Source organism: Mercenaria mercenaria, chromosome 16 (genome assembly GCF_021730395.1).
Source record: "Mercenaria mercenaria strain notata chromosome 16, MADL_Memer_1, whole genome shotgun sequence".
NCBI lineage: Eukaryota > Metazoa > Mollusca > Bivalvia > Venerida > Veneridae > Mercenaria > Mercenaria mercenaria.
The window spans coordinates 39,519,391-39,545,073 of NC_069376.1; positions in this window are offsets into that span (position 1 = coordinate 39,519,391).

Sequence of the window (25,683 nt, forward strand, 5' to 3'; positions counted from 1 at the left end):
ATACCTACCTTAATCTCTCTGCATCAATGCGAAGATATTAGTTGCCGCATTGTCAATACAAAACTTTCAGCTTCAAAGAAAAACGTCTGTCCTTTTAAATGAAAAATAACACATCTACGTTTCGGAGTATGGTCTGGTTCACTTTATGCTGCTGGTCACTCGCGCCGTCGATGATTTCGTTTTCTATTCTATCACGTGATCATTGCTGACAAAAACTAAAAGAAAAATGATGCTACTGAAACATTAGTATTAGAAAAAATCCGTTTTTAACAGTTTTGATGAATGATAATGATTTTTCTTTCTTAAAACCATGACCAAGAGTCTTCTTAACGACAGCATTGTTTCCGGGGACAATTTGTCTAAGTTTCCTGTAGTGTAGTGTTTCTTTAACAACATTAACATCTCATAAAGTGTGTGTTAGCGTGTGTCTTATTTCAGACAGGACACACAAGGAAGACTTCCTTTCTTTGCATCAAAACTATTTGCGTTCAAACTCTCTTATATGTGTTAGCACTTAATCATTGTATATTAACTGATAATAATGTTCAAGTCAAATACAGTCGTTAAATCACAGTTGGCTTGACTTCTTAATCATTTTATTTTCTTTATAAAGACAATCCATTGACGCACTTTAAAATATTAGGTTTAGTTTGCAAATTTCACTGAAATATTTTATCTTTGGTTACATACTAGTATCGAAGAAAATCATGGTCAAACGAATGTAACTTCTTTAAATATATAAACTAATTGCGTACGAAAGTAAACTGTCATACAGTGACGATCGTTTGTTATAAATACACTTTCAGTATTTTTACTGTTAGTAAACATTTATACTGTGTCTAGAGATGCATGCATTAAACCTAGTGCATAGTACTGTTAGTAAACATTTATACTGTGTCTAGAGATGCATGCATTAAACCTAGTGCATAGTACTGTTAGTAAACATTTATACTGTGTCTAGAGATGCATGCATTAAACCTAGTGCATAGTACTGTTAGTAAACATTTATACTGTGTCTAGAGATGCATACATTAAACCTAGTGCATAGTACTGTTAGTAAACATTTATACTGTGACTAGAGATGCATGATTTAAACCTAGTGCAAAGTACTGTTAGTAAACATTTATACTGTGACTAGAGATGCATGATTTAAACCTAGTGCATAGTACTGTTAGTAAACATTTATACTGTGTCTAGAGATGCATGCATTAAACCTAGTGCATAGTACTGTTAGTAAACATTTATACTGTGACTAGAGATGCATGCATTAAACCTAGTGCATAGTACTGTTAGTAAACATTTATACTGTGACTAGAGATGCATGCATTAAACCTAGTGCATAGTACTGTTAGTAACATTTATACTGTGTCTAGAGATGCATGCATTAAACCTAGTGCATAGTACTGTTAGTAAACATTTATACTGTGACTAGAGATGCATGCATTAAACCTAGTGCATAGTACTGTTAGTAAACATTTATACTGTGTCTAGAGATGCATGCATTAAACCTAGTGCATAGTACTGTTAGTACGAATAAACTTGTTAATTTTAAGTTTACAAAAACTGTATGTAACATTTTTTCATATTCTGAAATGTAGATATCTGGATCTATTATACCTTTAGTAATCGTCCGAATAAACTTAATATAGTGTTTACAATATGATATTTTTTAAAATAAATATAGTACTTTTATCCGTTTGTAAAAGATTCTATACTACCAACATCAGACCTGTTAAATATTTGTTTCGCACTTTGAATTTTAATTCTTTTAGCATGTAGACATTTAAAAATGAAAATGATGTAGTTATGTATGGAAGCATATCTGTAACATAATTCCTAAAGCCCCTCGTACCTTCGACGATCCCAATGGCAATAGTGTCTTATTAAATAGTTCTTTTGCTCATGAGTGGTTGAATGACTTTTCTTAAACCGTTTTATTGATGTATTTGTAAACTTATTTTGTGCAAACCCTTGTATCTATATGAATTAAACCATTTTCCCTGAAGAACACTCGTTTTATGTTCATGATACAAGAATTAAAGAAATAAAGTGTCAAAATAGGAGAGAAATGTGCGTGATCACAAGGAATTTTGATACTAATATAACAACTGAACATGTTTTACATAATAATATCGTTTGCAAGGCCTTCTCAGTAGAGAGGCAAGATTTAGTCAAAATTGTTTCTTTCTTAACGAAAACATATGGGGTGCAGCCTTAATTGTTCTAGATTGAAGCTAGTTTTCATTTTAGAGTATTAAGACGATATAATTTCAACCAGAGCGCGTTTCATTGATTGCCATCACGATTTAATATATATATTTATTCTTCATGTTCACGTTTTGAAGCTGAATAATTTTAAGTGTTTTATTGTAAATGACATCAGTAAAGATCCTAAAGATTGAATGAATGTATGCAGTAAAACGACGTCTAAAATTAGGTTTTGTCAGAAAAAACAAAACAGATTTTGTAAATTATGAAAATAGAGTGACACTTATTAAAGATGGTTTACTGTTGAGTTATAGGAAATCGCGCAAGTATTTTTGAAAGAAAAAACAACAGAATACATGTTAGAATAGTTTAATATAATATCCTCGTTATATTTTTATTCAGTCATGCGCAAGTGGCAATCCAGAGTGACTTTTCCTCCGTGACTTGGCGTCCAAAGTATCCATGTAAAAGATAAATGTATTTCTGAGTAAATGTAACATAGAATGCGAGACTACATGTATCATAAAATATTTCGTACATGCTACACACGGCTCAGTATATGATGTGTGCATACACAACTGATACTAGTAAGCGAATGGATGGTTGTATCATTTTATTGGATATGTAACTGGGTAGATATTTGAAGTATAAAAGTGTCTACTTGGAAATGTCAACAAGTATGTATATAAAGTCAGAATATATATATGGTATCATAACTAAACTAAAAGAAAAACTTTTCTTTTTGTTTTCTGAAAGGTTGACAAAAACCTTAACCTTCACTTTGGGTATCAATAAATTTATCTTTTTTAACATTGCTCTACGGCACTTTACACAAGAATGTTTACACCTTCCGTTTAATCATGCAGAGTTTCAATATGATAATAACCGCCGGGTTTAAAGGAATTTCTAGAGTATGTGTTACTTTTTCTGCCTTAAAAGGAATATAGATTAGCTTTTCCGTCTCTGAACCGCTGACAATAAAACGAGTAATGATGCATTAGTCTATGTGTGCTTGGACCCTAATTAAAGTTTAAGCATATTTCAGGCTTATTTCTGGAATATTTTTATTACTACGTTCACTTTAGGAGTAAACATTTTAGCAGTATTTCCACACCTGGGATATATTAGAAGGGTCAAAATCTTGTGGTTTTGATAAAACTTCGATATTTTCTGAAGTTGAGTAATTCAGTTATGATGTAATTGTACATAAAGGATAGAAAAAAACATTAACACAGACCCTTGACCTATAGTAACGAATTACTCCGTCATGCAAAATAATCTTAAGTCTAAATTCTCCACATACATGTACATGAGACGAATATAACCTGTGAAAAATAACGTGCCAAAGATCCTGAAATAGGTAAAACGCCTTTTGACGCAAAAACAGTTAATCGATTAGAATTAACAATGCACAGGACTTTGTAAGAAAAGTGCCTTTATACCATCAAAGCACTGAGAGGACTGATGTGGGCAACGGTTGATAGCTTCTGGTAATGGGTATGAAAAGTAAGCTTTAGTTTGGTGATTCTAGTTGAATTACTTTTGATTGAACAGATAAGCTTTTTCAACCCTCTTTTTACCAAATCAAAGGGGAGAACTCTGCTTTTACTCAGTCAAGGGGGATAAAACAATATATGTCTACTATCATTTATTGCTTGGTTGAACTCTACGCTTCCATGGAACCGTCATATGATCTTTTGTTAACAATGTTTATCACATGTTTGACGTAGTGGGAGTGAAATAGAGCCATAACATACTGATAATACACTAGTGTAATAAAGCTATGACGTCGACGTCGTTTATCTATAGGAGACGTTGGTCGAATTTACTTGGTCTATAATAGGTAAAGAAAGAAACAATTTTGATTATTCAACAGGAAAAGCTTTTGATAAAATTATATTATATGTGTGTCTTTCCACATTGAATTTATTAAACTTGTTGAATAAAATTGATAAAGAGCCTTGCATTTTATTATTTTTATTCAACTCGTTTAATAAATTCAGTGTGAAAAGACACTCATGTAATATCCTCTATATATTTCAATTTAGGAAAATATCCCGCAAGTTGTATACTTTTGAATCAAATATCTCCATTAAATAATTTAATGGTTTTGGTATTGTATAATATGTCAAATGTTTGCTTATTTTTCCACGCGAATGAAAAAAAGGACCCGACAGGGATCGGGTAAAGGCGCTAAGTTGGCCTCCTTCCTAAAGTTTATATTTATCCTGTTTGGTACACCCGTACCATAGTATTCTCTGTATCAATGACTTTTTGTACTTTTAGCATGTGTAAATGTTGAGTTCTGCTCAACCCGGGGCTAGAGGGCGTGGACGGTAGCATGCATTTCCACTACTGTCCATGAACAGGCTCAATCAAACCGAGCCTGCAACGTTTTCGTTTTTGTCGTGTTGATTATCACAGCAGCGTTGTTTGTGCCGTGTGGCGGCCGTAAAAAGTCTCCCCGTACATTCAATCAGGGCTGTTATATTTTGATCTTCTCAGATCGTTCAGCACGACTTTTATGTCGTGTTATTGGTACTGTTTAGTTTCTCAACATGACCATTTCGGCCTGTGTGGTTCCAATACTCCCGCTTTCATAGCCGTGGGTACTGTTTAATCACCCATTGGATATAGTGCCTGCTTTTTAATTTTGTCTTTTGACAGTTCCTGTGATACGCAGGCTCCATAACCTCATATTTCCTTCCTAAATTCCAATTTGTTTAGTTCTGCCCATTGATTTCTCGTTTGGGACAAACCCTTTACTTTATCTGGGGACCAAACGCCGCTCTTCATGGAATTACACGCCTTAACACGTGTATCATTGAAGGTTCCGTGTTCACCGCCGTTTGAATACATCTGCGGATACCTCTAAATTGCTTTTTATACTTATAGCATGTGTAAATGTTGAGTTCTGCTCAACCCGGGGCTAGAGGGCGTGGACGGTAGCATGCATTTCCACTACCGTCCATGAACAGGCTCAATCAAACCGAGCCTGCAACATTTTCGTTTTTGTCGTGTTGAGCGATCTGTGAAGTTTCCACTTTTCTCTATTTTATCTACAAAGCAAACGTGCAAAGTACTGTATACGCGCACTGTGCTACATTTCCCGTGCTGTTTGTCCTGTTGAGTTCACTTCGCACATACGCTGACCAGCTGATTTGAATACTTGTCTCCGCAACGTTCAGCTATAACATGTCTAGCTTTGACGGAATTCGAATTGGAAGAAAGTGATGCTCTACGGCGCGCTCTAGTAGACAAAAATCTAAACATTTATTATTTAAGATTGTTAATGGAATTTAGATTAGTTAGATTACTTACGTCTAGAGCGCTACGGCATTGCGACTTCGTGGCGCTCATGTAGATCAAGTAAGTATATTGCATCCTTTTAAGAGCCGGATAAGTATGCAAATGTAAATGTTTCAATGACAAGCACAATTTTACTCAAAGGTCCGTAACTGATAATGTCTGTCGTCAAAGTACTCTCTATACAATGGCGAGAGTGTTACTGGCGTATGGAAAGAAGGGTATAAAAAAATGAGTTGACAAATATTAAGCAACTATGCGGATCACGTAAGAAATATGTTTTATGAGCAGACAGAATCAAGCCGAGTCTGCTATTATGTTGCTTTGTTGCGTTCTATGCTTCCAAAGAATCTTTTCACAGATTTTATTTCCCAACAGATTTGGTGTTCGAACTGCCCGCCCGCTTAGATCACTAGGGAGAGCGCATATCTACAGTTCGCGGGACTATTAGTTTGATCTCTGGGCGGGGCGTATGTTCTCCTTGACGACATGATAAAAGATCATTCGTCTACCATCTCTGATTCAGGTGGGGAAGTCGACAGGAGAACAAGTTTGAACTGGAACTGAATCCAGGAACACTTGTTAGGTGTACTAAAATGTTCGAACTTGCCAAACATAGCTGCAAGTATACATCCATATTATCAAGAAAGACGGAAGCCTATTGAGAATAATTACTAGTAGTCACTACATAGGTCTGAATCGGTGACAAACAGTAAACAATATCTGCTTTTCTGGAGGTATTCTCAAAGTAGTATTTATAAATCCAGTATTTTGAAAAGGGACATTTAGCGCATACGCGGACACAAAAAAACACACCTGATATTATTTCAATATTTGGTACACATTACTTTGTGATATGACGACATACAGATGCATATTTATCTCAAAGAGAATTATCTTTTGTGTGGGGGCGGGGGAATGTAGCTTTCCTTGGTGGATATATTGGATATTTATCATTGTCTCTCTCTCTCTCTCTCTCTCTCTCTCTCTCTCTTTATTTTTTTTTGTTTGTTTCTTAAAGTAGTTTGTATCGATCTAGTTTGTTGATATGGAAGAATAACCACACACAGAGACACGGAATAAAAACATAGAAATTGATTTGTCAATATTTGGAAAACATAACTTTCGGATATGATAACATTCAGATGCAAAAACATCAAATAAGTTTTATTTTCCATTTACAAATTTGTGTATGCCAAGTTAAATTTTTATCTATACAGATTTCAAGAATACTTTGCCTTGTTACATGTTCAGTTACCTTTCTTTTGATAAATGGTTCATAATGTGTTGCTAGAAACTTTTATTCCGATTTTCGAAAGCAACGATATATTATAAATCTTGCACACAGTGTGAATGATGCTCAGATTAATTTGGAGCTCTTGCTCTATAAATATCAGTACAGTGGATTCGTCAGCGTATATGCCAATATCAATTGTCTAAAATATGTCACATCAACCATTGAACCTACTAATGAGGTCCGCCCGCTTAGCTCAGTAGGGAGAGCGTTGGTCTACGGATCGCGGGGTCGCGAGTTCAATCCCCGGGCGGGGCGTATGTTCTCCGTGACGATTGGATAAAAGACATTGTGTCGCAAATCATTCGTCCTCAACCTCTGATAATTCATGTGGAGAAGTTGGCAGTTACTTGCGGAGAGCAGGTTTTTACTGGTACAGAATCCAGGAACACTGGTTAGATTAACTGCCCGCCGTTACATGACCGAAATACTGTTGAAATACGGCATTAAACCCAAAACAAACAAACAAATACTAATAAGGAAACATTCGATTTACATTTCACTGTGTTCCTAAATGACAACAATCAAACAAAGCAAGCTATTATTTCGCGTCTTTGCATTCTATTCCAAGAGATGATATTTTAATTTCTGATTTGTTAAGTATCATTATATCATTATTGTTTTTTAATAATGTTTTTAGCACTATAATATATGCTACTATGGATACTTGTCCAGCTTTTGTTTGTGGAAGAAGATCCCATGTGCCCCTCAAGGCATTACTTCAACACGGGCGGACACCTTATCCGAACCATCGACCTTCAGTAAGCCTGCTGGATGGCTTCCTTAAAATCTAATAAAGAATTCTACACCTAAGCGAGGGTTCGAGCAAATTTTGTTGAGGGGCAAGTGATTCGAAGTCAGAGGTCTTTACCACACGGCTAAAGAGGCCCAAAACTAATAATACATAGGTGGAAATATTTTGTTCATTTCAAACAATAAAGAACTGTGTTATTTATTGATAAGTACAATTGGCGTGCATGCGTTTATATTTTTTTCGTACCATAGCATATTTAAACATAATAATTCTGGGACATTGTGTTTTTAATGATTACCATTCAAAACCTGTTACTGAAGGAGCTCTTATCCTGTTGTAAGGGCCCGTTTTAGCTTATGTCTTGTTGGTATATTAATATACTTGTTGCGATTTAATCTCCTTTTGGGTCCTTTCAGTTTTGCACATGGAAGAAGAAGGTCGTTTGCAAATAGATGCAAGGGTTGATTTTGCTTCTTATCGAAGGAATCCTCGATTGTTTATACTTGCTGATGTTTAATATGTTCGGCGGTTAGGTCAGCCTCCACCAGTATATCTTAACGTTGTGTAATAAGAAGTTTGTTTGTTTCAAGTATACAGTATTAGGCCTCTGTTCACATGGCCTCCACATCTGCATTTTAAACATATACTTTATATCATATGTATATTGACATTTATGTGAAGCTGTGACCAATTTCTGCCAACCATTAATTTAAACGAAATTAGATATTAACTGCTCGCTATAGTAGAATTGTTAATAGTAAAAAATAATGTATTCGTACAACTGTCTTGGGTTGTTCTTTTTAGTATCATTATTTCTGTGCCAAGCTATCTTCAGTAATTAACGACGTTTTTTTATCTTTAGTCACATATGTTTGCGGCTTCACATTCTTTATATTGCATGTTATATAACAGCACAACTTGACTTAATCACATTGCTAAATCTATGCCACGAAAACAATATCTGGATATCTATGATCTATTGGCGGGAAAATTAAGCGCTGCATTGTCAGATAAACACCTGCCATTTTAAATAAATAATGTCGCATCTACGTTTTTGTGTTTATTCCTTTGTATTTTATGTTGCTAGCCACTCGCTCCCTCGGTGATTTCTTTTTCTACTCCACAACGTGAAGTTAACTGAAAAAAACTAAAAGAAATATGTGACAAAAAGGCAATGTTATTAACATATATAGCGTCGTAAAAAAACAGTTTGATGAAAATATATAATGCCTATTTTCTATTAAAATAAAACATGACTAAGAGACCTTTAAAGATGGCAACGTTTCCGGCGACAATTTGTCTAAATTTCCTGTATTTCCTTTAACAACATTTATATCTCATATTATACGGACAAACCCAAATAAGCCTCCTTTTATCAAAATTAGTAAGTGAGCGCCTGTGCCTGAAACACAGGTGCCTGAACGAGTGGTACCTAGGGTCATCTTCCACCGTTGAAAAGTTGGACAAGTCCCCGTATAGTCTGAAGTTGTTTATTTGTGACTGTAAATAAAATCTGGAAAGTAGATCCCTCGGAAGCACCGAGAACAAGGCAAATAGTGAAAATTGCAGACTCGGTTTGATTGAGTCTGTTCATGGGCAGTAATGGAAAAAGCAACACTGCCCACGCCCCCTAGCACCGGCTTAAGCAGTATTCAATCTTCAAATCTAAATGAGTTGAAATCAATGATCCCGGAAGACCAGAAAATATAACAACACTGAGATGAGGTCGGGGCGACTTTTTACGGCCGCCACACAGCACTTAACACCCGTAAGCCTAACAAAAACAGCTTGTATTAGCATGCCTTGTTGTAGCATTAACTATAACTTACTATGATACGGTATTATTGTTTAAACTGCAAGTTTCAGACCTGTTTGGAAGTGTTTTCGTTCAGTAATTACTCTTGTTTTCATTTTCCTATATTTTCAATTGATAGAATTAAGTTAAACTGTAAGAAACGTATACTAATACTTTTGTTTTCTTCCGTCAATTTTTGTTATCCGTTTTCAAAACTGCAAAACGTTAATACACGGGATCGTCGTTCAGAGGATCGTAAAAGATCATTTCATTCTAGTCGTATTTCACTTGTTTCAATTATCAATGCGCTGCTTTGATATTGCTACTTTCAAGGAAAATGTTGAGAGTTTATCAGAAACGAAATAGATATAATAACAGCATAAATCATATCAGACATAAGTGCAAAAATATCGAAATATCAAAGACACAGTTTATTAAAGATTTCTTGTCCATGTTCGTATTAAATGTACTTAGAATCAGTGCTTATGTATTGGGCCAGCACCGTTGAAACATGTGCAATTTTTGTCATAACATATTTTACATTTTTATATTCAGCTCATTTGCAAAAGGTTTGTTTGCATTTATACTTCCAGTTTTCTGCGTCGAATACATAGGGTGACTACATCTTGCATACATTTTGTTTCAGGCACAATTTCGATTTAAGCGTGACTGTAATTTTTTAACGTTGTGTATTTCTATGCCTCCAAAGAACCTCTTTATTGGTTTGATGATGCCATTACATCATAATGACTTAACGATATATGCTAATCTTGTCATTTCAGCAATGTTATATTTGATCAATACTGGCATGCCCTATTAATGTTTCTCTTACAGTTTCATTTTGGTGCAGTTTAATTCTGTGATATCATTAATATACGTAGGGGGAATAATTTTTGTGGATTTCATTTTTTGGTTATTCACCAAAATAAATCCACAACAAGTTAAGTTCCCATTTATGTAAAAAGGCGAAGGAGACAAATTCATATACCTCCGCCTTACTCCATTCTCGCATACCAGATGTTAGCCATGGTTCCCTCATCTCGGGAACCATGTTGAACATCTTATGAATGAGAATGCCCCAACCCGAAACAGCTGTTTTCGTTAAAAAAACACAAAATTTCGTACATACGAAATTAAATGATTTCACAGCATGCGGAGTACACCATCAAGCCTGTATGTAATTTAATATAAGATATCAAACGCAGCTGGTAAGTGATTGAAAGGATTTTAAATACCCTACCTGATTATGTACTACGGACAAAATGGAATAAGACATCAAGCGATAGTAATGTCTATTGACCTTGATGTCCGAAGATTATGGAACACCATTATCTTACAGGGAAAAACATGTAAGATCATTTGGCATGCCTACGTTTCATTTTGTTGCAACATTGTCAATAGAACTAAGAATTCTGCATTAAGTCTTAATTTACAATAATCTTACACAGTTATTTCATTCGGGATAACCTGTACCAAAATGTCTGATCAACGAATATTACTCTGATATCAATATTACATTATTTTACACCCGTTTTCATGTTGCAACTGTTTTATTATTGACAACTCATCTGTCAAATGTTTTACATCATTCTCACCCTGACATACTTAAAATTACAATGCTTGATATTATACCAAAGGTTCTGATCATATTCACTTTCTTTTATGTATACATAATGTTTTTTCTTAAAATATACCTCACATAAATGTCAAATGCAAACTTCCCATTAGTTTAACTTGAATAATATATAATATTCCCAAGTAATTTTATAACTCATGCGCAAAATCGTTATCTTCAATTCTGCGCAGGTGATATGATCCATAATTTCATGTCACACGCGCAACAGCACTATTTTGTTTTTCTGCGCATGTGATATTAATTTTTCATATCACTCGTTTAGCGATTGATGTTTTCGCATTGATTAAAAGACTGAGACGATAAATTTTCAGACGATGTGCTTATATATACTTTAGGATTATATGATCTTTTTGGTGTTCATGCTTGTGTGAATCCAGCCGATTTTTCTTTTTATAATGGTTTGTTCAACGTGCCAAAAATTTCGAAAACAACTTTTCATCAAATATTGAAACCATCACCATCAGATTTGAAATTATCTAACTAAGAATATTGGTGCATATACTTATATGTTTCGTTTAGAAATAAGAAAGTTATCGGCGTCTTTCGAATGTTACTGCTGTCGATTTCTGCATCGGTGCAATGTTAATATAGGAGTCAGCGATATGTAAACGTCTCGACGATATCTATCAAAATGTCTTATTACACAGCAAAGTGACCACAGTTTCTGAGTGCTAACAAATCATTGACAGTATTATCATTTATGTTTTCCATAACCGACTGTTGGTATATTAAAATGTCTTAATATGGATGCTTCAGTGGAATACAAATTATTTTAAAACAAGGAATAATACCCCTAGGTATTCTATAAGAACCAGGGTCATGAACGGAAAAGTGCACTAACCCGTTTCAATCGTACATTTCTCAACTTAAACGCGCAGTTTGGTGAATGGGTACCTAGTATATTGAACAAGCGATAATTTATCTTCCATCGTGCACCAGTCACATTGTCTCAATATTCCATATTGCTGAGATTATCAACATATTTTATGCTTTCGTCAACGTTACTGAAAAATCTTGCTTGACCTTCCCTAATGAACATCCGGTCTAGAGGTCACGGCGAGTGTGCACATGTTTGACGAAACGTAAACAAACAAAAACAGAATTTTAAAAAATCACAATTTTACACTAAAACTCGAAATGATGAATGAAATTCATGTATATGATCTTTAATTTGAAATCGTACATTGGTCTGCATCTGTTCTGTTTATTTTATTCATTTTGCACATTTATGCTGCATTTTCACATTTTAGCGAACACGTGTTTTTTGTGTAACGTTGAAATAACTATAAAGTACGCGTTGTTTTTCTAAGATAAGATGTATTGAAAAAATGTGACCGGTACACAATGGAAGATAAATTACCACTTGTTTGATATCCATAGTACACATTTACCGCACTGCGTGTTTTAGGTATGAAATGCGCGATTGAAACGGGTTGGTATATTTTCCCGTTCATGACCATGGTTCTTATAGAATACCTAGGGGTAGGGTATAAGACGTACGGAGGCATTTTCTTTCTGATCTGGTGCCAGTGACCTTAGTTCTATAAACATAGAAACCAGTCGAATATAAATGCCCATGAAATACACAAATCTCTTTTATTCAGAAAACGTACCCTGTCATAGATACATTCAACGAGACACTGCTTACGAGTGCTAGTGAAAGATCTCGTTGGAAATATCATAGAAAATGCTACAGTTTCGAATTTACGCTAAACAAAAGGGAAAGCTCGGGACAATCTTATGATTATATGTGTCCCGTAACCGTGGCTGTAAATTGATGACTGTAATTGTCTTGTAAATGATGGAATTTGACCTTACGAAAAAAAAATATAATAATAAAGCCCTGAACATCGACATGCCACAAACAGACGAGCATTTGTAACAGCATGTTAGAAAGTCAGCTGAAGTGATCACTTTTAAATGAACATATATGGAATTTAAGACTGGCAATTATGGTGGAAAGAGAATGTAAATTTGAAAATTCCTCGAAAATGCTTTAATACCACTGCTGAAAAAAATAAGATATGAATAATTTTGAAAATGTTAGCTAATTAATGAAATATTCTTAACAACTCATCGTCTGTCATTTTCAGTGCTTTTTGTAAAATTATTGATTTCAGAACACTACATTTTGAGGCGGAAATTGCGCACCTAGTGATACCTATTCCATATTACCTGCAAGTGACTTATCTATACCGTCATTTTGATCTGATAGCTTGACACTTACATGTATGTCTGTCGAATACAAAGTGAAATCTGTTCGTTCAACGTTGTATTTATAACAAATTTTGCTGCATTGTGACTTTGCGTATACATGCTGAATTATGCCGCAATTGATACTGTGTCGCTTTGCGGCGTTCCATAATTCCAAAGGATCGTTTAAGATATTTGATCGACATCATTACGTCGATTTAGCCTATAGCTACACTATTTTTGTCCTTTAAACAATATTATCTGTGGTCAATATTCCTAAGTTTATTTTATATTTTCTTACATTATCTAAATAATCGCATGTTTTTGGTGGTGTGTAGCCCCTGAAACTTAATAAAAGATATTAAAATATTCTCTTTATATTTCTATGATTGTGTTTAATATGCCAAGTGTTTGTCTATTTAGTCTGGAACGTATGTTTTGACATGGAGTAACTATGGAAACTACGGAACTGCGTCGGAAGTTTTGTCTCTGATCTTCAACATCAAAGCATATCAGTGGCGAACCTTCAAAACATATAAATGTAAATATTTGTTTCTTTAGTCTAGAACCTTAGATTTTCTATCCAGAAGATCAGAAATTATCAATGATGAACCTATTCAAACAAGAACATTAAATCATATCAATGGTCAACTTTCTGTCAATCTATAACATCAAAGCATATCAATAGTCAACTTTCTGTCACACTAGAACATCAAAGCATATCAATGGTAAACTTTCTGCCAATCTAGAACTTCAAAGTATATCAATGGTCCACTTTTTGTCACACTAGGACATCGAAGCATATCAATGGACAACTTTTAATCAATTTATAACATCGAATCACATCAATAAGTAATGTTTGCTTCAGCCCAGAGCATCAAAACATATGAGTGTTGACCTTTTATTCCAAACAAAAACATCAGTAACCATTGACATCAGAAGCTATCAATGGTGACATTTTGTCTTCGATCTATAATATCAAACACATTAGTTGTGACCTTTTTGTCTTACACGTACATCCATTTATGGTGAACTTTTTGTCTTCAATCTGGAACCAATGTACTCAATGTTCATTTTCCTATAAAACATGATATAATCATGCTTTTGTACAAGCAATGTTTCGCGAATGATGTCATATATAAAACAATTTACGCAATAGATATTCATTTGTTGTATCTAAATCTCCTGTAATCACGCACACTGATCTTTTATAAAGATACTTAATTTCTTTATATCTCATATCATGAAAGTTTGAGGTAAAACAAATAACCTGACTTTTGAAGTGAATTAGCTAGTTTGTTTGTATTTGGTTTAACGCCGTTTTTCAACAGTATTTCAGTTAACCAAACCAGTGTTCCTGGATTCTGTACCAGTACAAACCTGTTCTCCGCAAGTAACTGCCAACTTCTCCACATGAATCAGAGGTGGAGAACGAATGATAAATGTGTTAATTATCTTACTGAAAATATCCAAAGATATTATTTTTGAGCTTGCTCAGTTTATAAAGAAAGTTATAAAACCTATGAATATGTTAACAGTGACATATTGTATAGCGATTTCTTTCACTGTGAAATTGTATTCTTACTAGATACATTGATAACAAAGGAGGAACGTACTATGACATTATTCATATCAGTCTTTATATATGTTTTAAGTATGAATGTACGGTCGTTGGGCTTTTGTTCTATGTCATAATTAATGATAATTTTTGTTCCCCATTTCACATATTCAAAAGATACCATATAAATTAAAATGATACTGGGAGTGCGAAATACGATTGAAATATATGATATTAGATGGATTTTCGCAATTTATGTTAGTTGTGTAGGAAACCGGAAGTAGTATTTTATCCGGATAAGATAGAATAAAGGCTGGACTCGGTATACGAATATGAAAATCGTTTTATTAATTAATGGCAGTTTATGAAACGGCAAAGTTGTTATCTTTTTATCGTTAAACAATTCCAAACAATATCTTAAAATCAGTGTTATATGCAGATCTCTTTAATAAGAGGCTAATATCTCAAACATATGCACACGGACCTATATATGTTTTTTCACCATTTCATGCACCAAATGTTTATCTATGACTGTAAGAGGTGTCATTGAAATCCGCATAATACACCATTTTTATTCGCTAGAATGTTATTGAAATTGTGACGCCAATTCTGACATTTTGTGTTAGGTCCAAATTAAAAAAAAAAACATACTAGTAAAAATCCAGCGCACGAACCAATCTTTGTATTTGCAGAATTTTCTTAGTATGTCCCTAGATTTTTAAATATCAGGGCTTTATTAAATTCTATATTGTAGAAAAAAATATTATCCGAACGTGCAAAACTACCTTAACAGAGGAGATCAGCCAGTAACTATTCACAATATATGTGAAACAAAGTAAATGGTAGAACGGTAAAATTTCAATTGGTCACAGTAAATTCAAAGAGGACTATAGCCTTTTATCAGATTTTCCTTCTTTCAAGGCATTCGCGTCACCACCAGTCAGTTGTCTTAAAACCAACATTATAAAATAATGTTATTTTTAACAACTGATAATTTGTTTGGCATAATGCTCTGCTTTATAACCTAAGTGTGACTTAAATACAGTAATACAGATATTTGTGTAGTGTCTAAGTCATAAGTTAATTCACACTCACTCCCCCTTCATATGCAGAGAGCCAGCCGGTCGTAATTTTAAGCTCAAATAAATGTAATGATATATTTATGCCATTCTAACAACAGGACTACTTTGTGTTGACTGGCATATTAAGGACGTAAATATCAGATGGAGAAAAAAAAACATCATTTTTTAATTTTCTATTATATTCACAACCAACTCGATTATACAATTTGTCTCTATTATTATCTTGTCCTATCAGACGGTAAGACAATATATCTTTAGTTACATGTATGCGGCAGCAGATACTGTTAGTTTCAGCTTTTATGATAATACTGCATGACGTATTCATATTGCTTTCATTACACTGAGTAATAAATTTATTTATTTATTTTGTTGGGTTTAACGTTGCACCGACACAATTATAGTCATTGAGTATTAAAGCATAGATATCTGACATTGAAACAGTTTGTAAAAATCTCTTCACTACTGGCGAAAGTGATAATTACTGTCTTAACGAAATGACCTTAAAACTGTATCAAGCTGACATTTGCCACTTTAAATGAAAAATTATAGCTTCTAGGTTTGTCAAGTTTTTTCCTGTATATTCTAGTCTCCTAGTCGCTCAAACCTCCGAAGATTTCCTTTCCTACTTTATCACGTGACCATTGCCGCCACACTCTAAAACAAAAATGTGACAGCTACACGATACTTTTAAAACATTTAGCGCCGAGAGAATACTGTTATTGAATTGACCTGTTGTAAAAGAACGCCTGTTCTAGCCTTTTAAACCACGACCAAAAGACTTCTTAATGGGCGAAAATGTATGTACATTTCATGTCGCCGCTTCTTACGTCATTTATATTTTGCATCTTATAATTGTATTTTAGATTTTAGTAGGCTTAAAAGAACAAAACTTTGCATATTTTTAACAAAATGATTTACGAATGCAAAAAGCATTTATTCACTTACATCCATCTTGCAAATGCCTCAGCATTTCTACTTTAAACAGAATTATAGTATTAGCTAAATAAACTCGACCCAATGCTTGTGTTCAATCTCTCTTTATTTGTGTCTAGTATTCGAAAATTCTACAACGCCAAGTTTAAGCAAAAACAAGAATTCTAAAATTTTCCAATGAAAATTAAAATTGAGAAAACGCTATCAAAATTGTGATTTTCCCGTGTATATATATTGAAGTCCAGATTTAGCAAATCAATAAAGCCAACATTCAACTATACGACCCTATTTCATTATCATCTTAGTATATCCGGGTTTGATCGAATTTCTACATTGTTAAAATTTTGATCCGAACATGCATATCTACCTTAATCTATTCGATTTTGTTACAGATCAATTTGATTCACACACATTCATTTACAGCTTATACTTATACATGCTGAATCTCTTATAGAACATGTTAGCAACAAATTAAATGAGTTAACTGTAATTAAGAAAGTACATGGGTCATAGTTAATTATGTACACCAATAAAATATCTAACATAACAACGGTAATGTGTTGATTTGTTTACCGTTTTATTTATTACTATACGATCAGTTAACATTAGCCATTGCACTCCAAGCATACTGGAAAAATTATTCTGAAATCATAACCTTTTCTTCGAAACGATTTGTGTTCATTTATTAAGGAACGTAAATGGCATGCGTTGCGTTTAAAATGTTCCATTATTCTTTTTGTATGTATATACATGTGTAACAGTTCCTTTATTTATAAAAACCCTGAGTTTTGTATTAGGTTACAGAAATTCATTCCATTTTAACTGTACAAACAAATAAGGTCTTTTATAACGTACAAATTGTTTTCAAAGGAACAATGCCACTCTTTAAATTATGGTATCATAATACTAATACCAGAGGTTCAATATAAGAGAAAAAGGATCCAATAGCAATTTGTATTCAGTGAGCCAATTATGAATCTATTTAGAAACATAATATATCATTGAATAAGAATTATTTCCTTTTTGAGGAAGATACGTAAGTCTTTCATAATGCACATCGCTATGTACAAAGCTTGAAAAATGGAAACATTACTATTTTATAATGATCATATGGTAATTGAACATAAGATCATCTTTATCTAACGCCGCCTTCCGCTTTTGTTGGACTAAGAGTTAATCAACACAGCGCATGTAAATGAAAACTTGACTGATGGAAAATCTTGGAAAAGCAAGAACCATTTCGTATTCTTAGCACACAGTTTCTGTTCACGGAATTATTTGTGCATCAACCCAGGTACCCAGTATATGAAATAATGCCCGGAAGGGCACCTTGGGTCTTTCCTCCACAATCAAAAGATGGAAGGCACCGTGTGACCTATGAGAGAGAGAGTGTGTGTGTTACGCTAACAAACAAAACAAATATTTGATACATACGCAGTCAAAAGAATGAACTGGTGTCTATGAATACCAGTTAAAGATATAATAATTATTAATGAGGTTGCTAATTATCAAGCCATGAACTAATCGTGCAACTACTGAATTTTACCTCTTGAACTATATGCAACGATATGTATTGTGTCACTACTGTGATGCCGTCAATTCTGGGATGTCGGGTGTATGTAGAACGAACGTTTCTGTGCAATTTTACTATTTTTATTTTATCCACAATAGTTCAAATTAACAAAAGGTATACATTTATAACAAAATAAGTAGTCAGCTTTTGAATACTGGTTATCCAGTTAATATAATTAGATAAGAAATTTTATTTCACTTTCAACGTCGGTTAACCGAACTAACAAGAAATTAAACATTAAAGTATAACACGCTTGTTCTGTGGATGTCCACTAACTAACTGTCTTTTCTCCTGGATGCTGCATTATTTCTTATCTTTTCAATTTAAGATCTTCAACCAATGAAGATTAATATCTTGACAATCAGTATATTCGAATTATGCAAATTATTCTTATACAGTCTTCTTTAGATCTTATCACATTTATGATAGTGATCGAAGGAAGTGGCAAACAATGGAACAAAGACCTTGTTAGAAATTATCTACACTTCGCACTCTTGCATTGCATAACAAATAATCAGCTTAATTATCTACAAATATTACAGAACCTAGCAACTTAAAAGTTTACAGCAGGACACTACCTTACTATAGTTCTAGTCATCCAAATAGGAGTTTAATACCAATATTTAGAGACATTTTAGGATAACAATCATTTCTCATTCATATAGATTCTAATCAATTCCCAGTGACCTTTATTTTACTAATCTTTCAGAAATGAAAATAGATTCATATTTTTATTGATGGAAATGTTAAAAATGTAAATATAATTTCTTGTTTGTAATTAATATCAATTAGAAATTTTTTTTCTAAATTTGTTACTTTAACAACAATTGGTACGTTATTCTATTAGTCGTTACGACAAAATGTATTAAGTCACATATGTTTGTGGCAGTTCAGTAAATATATAACAATACAACATGAGATAATTATATTTCTATTATTAAATAAAGTACAGTTATATACTGTAACAGCCTAGAACTATGCCTTCATCTATTTCTATTACTGGCGGAAAAAATAGTTAATGAATTGACGGAATGAATTTAAAACAGTCACTTTGACGCTTGCCACATAAAATGAAAAATATCGTTTGTACTTTTGTCGAATTGATATCTACTTATGTCAAATCTATTCTTACATCACGTGATCATTGTCAGAGAGGTGTTGCAGCGAGGAGATTCTTTTAATACATTTAGCGTCGTGAGAATACCGTTTTGGCGTTGATATATTGAAAAATAGAATGCATTTTCTCTCTTAAAACCATGACAAAGAGACTTCTTAAAATGGAAATGTTTCCGGCGACAATTTGTCTACATTTCATGTTGCAACTTCTTAATACATTTACATATTGCATCTGAAGCAGTGCGGGTTTAATAGCTGGTATCATACTCTTGTAGAGTCAAACAAAACAAGGCTTTGTTTATTTTCATCAAAACGATTTACAATGTTTTACTCCACTACAAAATATGCTCAGTACATCTAGACACGTATTTACCCTCGTTTTTTTAACTTTCCTTTATCATTTTCTTGTACATGTATATTTGAATTATATCAATGGTCCAAATACGTTTGAACAAGCACACAGTTAATAACGTTTGTAGGCACCATTTGCATTTACTAATGAAAGGCACATTCAGTTAAAATATATTGGCTGTAGAGCAAGTGTTGCGTTTCTAGATGTACTCAGTATACTAGTAGGAAAACACACCGGGCAATATAAATCAATGTAGTGCAATAGCTCCTTCTCCGTGGTAATTTACTACATACTAAAAGAGGCATTATTTAATTTTGGAATATATGTAAAAACATAAAAATCAAGAACTGATATTGTTAGTTAATATAACCATTTATGTCTACTGTTTGCAGCTCATATTAACGATGTATATGAATTATAATCTATAATGTACCTTAGTCCACCAAGCATACGACCCTAGCTTATTATTGACTCAGTATATCCTGAAGTTTTTGAATATCACGCTCAAATTTTACAATTGTTGGAAACATTTTTCATCCGAACATGCAGATCTGCCTTAATGATTAGATAAAATTGATTCATATACTGACAAAGATTCTGAGCCGCAGATAGCTTTAGTAATCAATAAATTAATTGAATTTATGGCAATAAAATAATTATAAGTGTTGTAGTTTATTACTGTCAATACAATAACTGATATAACAACGAGGACGTGTTGATTTGTTTTGCATGTTATTTATTTTATATTATCAGTTACCCTAAGCCTTTATTATCCAGTGTATGAATACATAAAGTGGAAAATAGTTCTGTGATCACAACGACGATTTGAGTGATAAAAATGTTCATTTATGAAGAAAATAAATGGCCTATAAGTCCATGTGCTGCATGTGAAAATTAATATTCCGGTAGTAAACTTCTATATTTATCGGGGGGGGGGGGGGGGGGGGGGGGGTTGTTTTTTTTGGGGGGGGGGGGGGTTCGTTTATTTTCAGTTCCTAAATGTATAACCTTTTAGATATTCAATGACTATTTTTACTACAATAGTTTATGTGTAGTGGGCCGCCGTGGCCGAGTGGTTAAGGTTGCTGACTTCAAATCACTTGCCCCTTTTTCCGCAAATTTGAGCTGAATTAGGATATACGGATAACCATTTCCATTTCGTCCCACTTCTTTTACCTCTGGAAAGATTTATACCCGGCCGTCTACACGGAGCTAGGAAAATCGATTCAAGCATTTATCTATTTTACCTAGCAATTTAATGATTAGAAATCCGTAGCTCCATAAACATTATAAAAAACCAACGTAATATAAATGCCTTTTAAATACATCTACCTATTTTATCTAAAAAAAAAAACGTACACGGGCCACAATACGAAACTGGCCCCTGCCAAATAAGGCTGCTAGTTTTCTACCTGGTTACAGTTTAAACCATACAAACAAAGTACTTTACAACGTATATAGCGGTTTTAAAGATAATTTTTGTTTAGAATTGTAAATATATATTTGATATTTAGTACATAAATATACTAAAACAATAATTCGAGAAAAAAAAACTCATCTTATTTTCTATAGACTTGTTTTTCGAAGATGTAAAAATAGAATTTGTATAACTTTTTAGAGAGAGAGAAACGTTTCCATCATGTAATTATGCAATTATTTTTCTCACGACATTTTTGTCATATATTGAACATAATGGTGCTATTTTCATTTCTTAAAAAGCCGGTCCCTTTATAACTCCAGTGCCAAACAGTCGGTCAATGTTTTTTTTTAAATATACCCAAAGAGGCAATGCCGATCCTTAAACTTCTGCTTTTATCATACTAATAACAGAGATTCAATTTAAGGGAATAGGATCCATTAATAATTTGCATTGATTGTGCCCACTTAGCCTCGTATTAAGAAACAAGATATTTTATTGAATGAGAATTAGTTTAGTTTTTTTTCTTTAGAAAAATGTACAACCAAACGGATGTTACCTTCTTCCTAGTGCACACCACTGTATACAAGTTAAACATCTTACTACTTTTATACATATATGCGAATTAATTTACGATCATTCTTGTCCGTAGCTGTGTACTTACACAGAGTCAATTAATTAAGTGCTATTCATGCGTGGGGTTTCATGACTAGTTTTATAAACATCTAGTATCATCCTTGTTCCACTTCATGTACAGCTCTGGAAATACTAACATGTAGTTATCATTGTTCAACTCGGAGTCAATAAAGTGAGCGTTAATCATTAACAAGTTTTAATACCAATACGTTTAAACACAGAGAACCAGATATCATACCTTTTCTAAGAACTGCTGTCTTATAACCATAATGACGCCTGGGATATTTATACTTTATTGAATGTCATGTGTCACATTACTGTATACATGTATTAAATGGAGTAAACATATATCCAAGGTTCAGAAGATTGAGGGGGCTAATATATTGACTTTTCACCCGCAAGTCATACATGAATTGTTTTATGACATAAATGTTGTTTTTGTTGTTGTTCTTTCAATTTTGTTTTCAAACATTGACTTTATTAGCCAAACAAACATGGACCGTTAATATAGCACAAACTGTGGCTCTATGATTTATGTAAATCACTATCAGATATATTATCTCTTAAATAATAGTAAAAAAGATAAAAGTACGATATCATAAATAAAACATGAAAAGAAATTGTTCTAACAACTGAGGTGGAATTAAATCACTTTAGTTCTTCACATCAATGAACAATACCGGGAAATCAATTAATCAATTAGTAAAAGAAAACTCATCAGGTTGCAGAACAATACCTTCATTTTAAAAGCTCAGAATACTCTAGATTTTCAGACATTGACAAAGCAAACCATAAAATAAGGTATTCGCTTCTATATCAGATACACAATGTATTGATGATACAAGCGCTAGTTAAGTGGATTTTTTACACTAAACCACTAGATCAATTGTAGGCTATCGTTAATGAAAAATACGTCCCACCAAATCTAATAAAACTAGTAGTCTGGATGTAAATAGGCCCAGAATGCTGAAGGAAACCAGATACCATTTCCTATACCTTTAGATAGATCTATTCAATAATGTATGTTTTAAAAAGTAATATCCTTATTTAAAAAGGGAGATAAATCAATACCTTCTAGTGTGTTACTGGCAGTACCAGTGGCATACAACTTAAACCAAATATTTTATATTTGTCTTTTAAAACGGCAGGCGAACGTTTCAACAATTATCTATAAGTGTTGGAAGGATTCAGTTAATATAAACAAAATTTTGCCCTACTTCACACAAAGTAACATTCTTAAAACTTGAATAGACTGAAGTCCATTGTTTTTATTTATAGGTTATAATGCAGTAATTCGGTCCAAAATGTGCTTCCGTGGTGTAGTCGAAAGAAGTCCCTAATAAATAGATCCTAATTTTTCCATTTTTCGCGCATTTGCGCGTAAATCGGGGGCCAAATGGGCATTATTTCACTCGTGGAATGAATTTTACATAAAATAGGACACGTTTCATGCTAACACTTGCATGTTTTCGAGTTGTTTACTTGAAAACGAAAGTAGGGTGTTTATTCTGCGGACCGCTTTCTGAAATGCGGCAATATGAGGGTACCTGACTTCAGTTGACTTGCATTTCACTGCATACTATTCAACACCCCTTTTTCTTTTCGTTTTCTTGAAGCAAATGTATGGATATCTTGTGGAAAATAGGTCTACGACGAAGTGAAAATCTAGAAACTGTAACAAAATTGGTCTGAAGTAGCTGAATTTTATATGAAACAAAGAACAATTTCTTTTATTGGTATATAGCCTATAAGAGCTGAAATAAGACTTTTCTCGAAACACATCACAATTAGTCTTTATAGTCATAAATCGATTGTATATGTTATAAAATGATGTTTTCAATGCAAAATAATCATTAAATTTGAAAATTTTTGAATTTTGACCATATTTTCTGTAGATGCGCCTATTTCGGCAGCAATTTCTGCAATAGAAAGGCCAATATTTTGTCTCCAGAATGTGTGAAAATGCACAAAATGCGTCCATTTGAGTCATATTCATGACGGAATGAATGATATTTCAGAATCAAAGTGAACATTAATGCATACAGGTGAAACTTTTACCAAAATTTACAATGAAGCGACCATAGAGCCTAAATTTAGCCCAGAAAATGGGTAGGGGGTGGCCTCACTTAAATGTCCATATTTCTCTAAAATCTCGAATTTTCACAATGAAACTTGTTAACATGTTCGGTATTACATCTTTCTTGAAAATAGAAATGAAAATATTATGAAATTTGATATAAAGATATCTCTTATAGGTTATAATGCAGTAATTCGGTCCAAAATGTGCTTCCGTGGTGTAGTCGAAAGAAGTCCCTAATAAATAGATCCTAATTTTTCCATTTTTCGCGCATTTGCGCGTAAATCGGGGGCCAAATGGGCATTATTTCACTCGTGGAATGAATTTTACATAAAATAGGACACGTTTCATGCTAACACTTGCATGTTTTCGAGTTGTTTACTTGAAAACGAAAGTAGGGTGTTTATTCTGCGGACCGCTTTCTGAAATGCGGCAATATGAGGGTACCTGACTTCAGTTGACTTGCATTTCACTGCATACTATTCAACACCCCTTTTTCTTTTCGTTTTCTTGAAGCAAATGTATGGATATCTTGTGGAAAATAGGTCTACGACGAAGTGAAAATCTAGAAACTGTAACAAAATTGGTCTGAAGTAGCTGAATTTTATATGAAACAAAGAACAATTTCTTTTATTGGTATATAGCCTTATACTCGTTACCGGTGCACGGACGAGTATAAATTCAGTCCAATACCGAAATTAAAGTATGCGAAGAACTCTTAGTACGGTATCTCTCTATATATACGTTCAATGAACCGTTTTTCATTGGAACAGCTGTCGGTTCGGGATTAGTTACAAACAGTTAGTTGCCTTTGTATGTAGCATTTATGGTTCGCGTAAGTTGTTTTGTGGACAGTTTGAATCTCGGTAGTGCCTTGAAACGATTCACCATAAACTCTTGCAACAGCAGAATCAAACTTGACCTTGCTCAAATTCTTTTGATCACTGTCACGTTTTCTGATATAGTAAAACCAGCTATGTCCATAATTTCCATCTAAGTCCTGAAAGAACAAGATTTTCTCCTAACTGAATGCTAATTTTCTTATATAACCTCAAAGACCATACCCTTTGTTTGTTGATTTGTGCAGTGACGAGCTGAATAAATTTGCATTTTTCGTAACTATGCACCTTGATTTTAGAACTAAACTGAGAGAAACTTCTCACATGGCTGCCATCTATTAATATCTTTATGCCGTTGAACTGACTTTTGAGATCATAGAAGCGATAGACCAAATAACAATAGGTGTTCCATAGTAGGTCGTTTTCGAACAGTTTCCTGCATTCCACCAATACTACTTCCTTTGCACTGCACCCAAGTTGTTTTGACAAATGTATGGTAATCAGCTTAAAGAAATGTTGTATCCAAGCTCATTTGTCACTTTTTCACACTCGTACATAAATGGTTAGTCTTCAAAGCCGAAGCAATATACTTTTTCAATTTTTATTTAAAATCATTATACGTTATACATGTGTATTTACTATCGCAAATTCTGTAAATATTTAGTATTGACGTGGGTTATGTGTAGGAGAATGCAGCAGCGACAGTGCATTCTATACAAATAATTCTTAAAGATATAATTATAAAATATTTGCCATATAAACCCATTCATTTCATATGCACAATCTATTAAATTTTGTTCATTGGTATCGGGTGGTTCAGAACAGCGGATAATTTAAGCCGCGATTGTTATATACAATACCAAAGGAATGAGGAAAAAAAGGAAATAAAAATAACAATTTTGAAATGAAGAAAA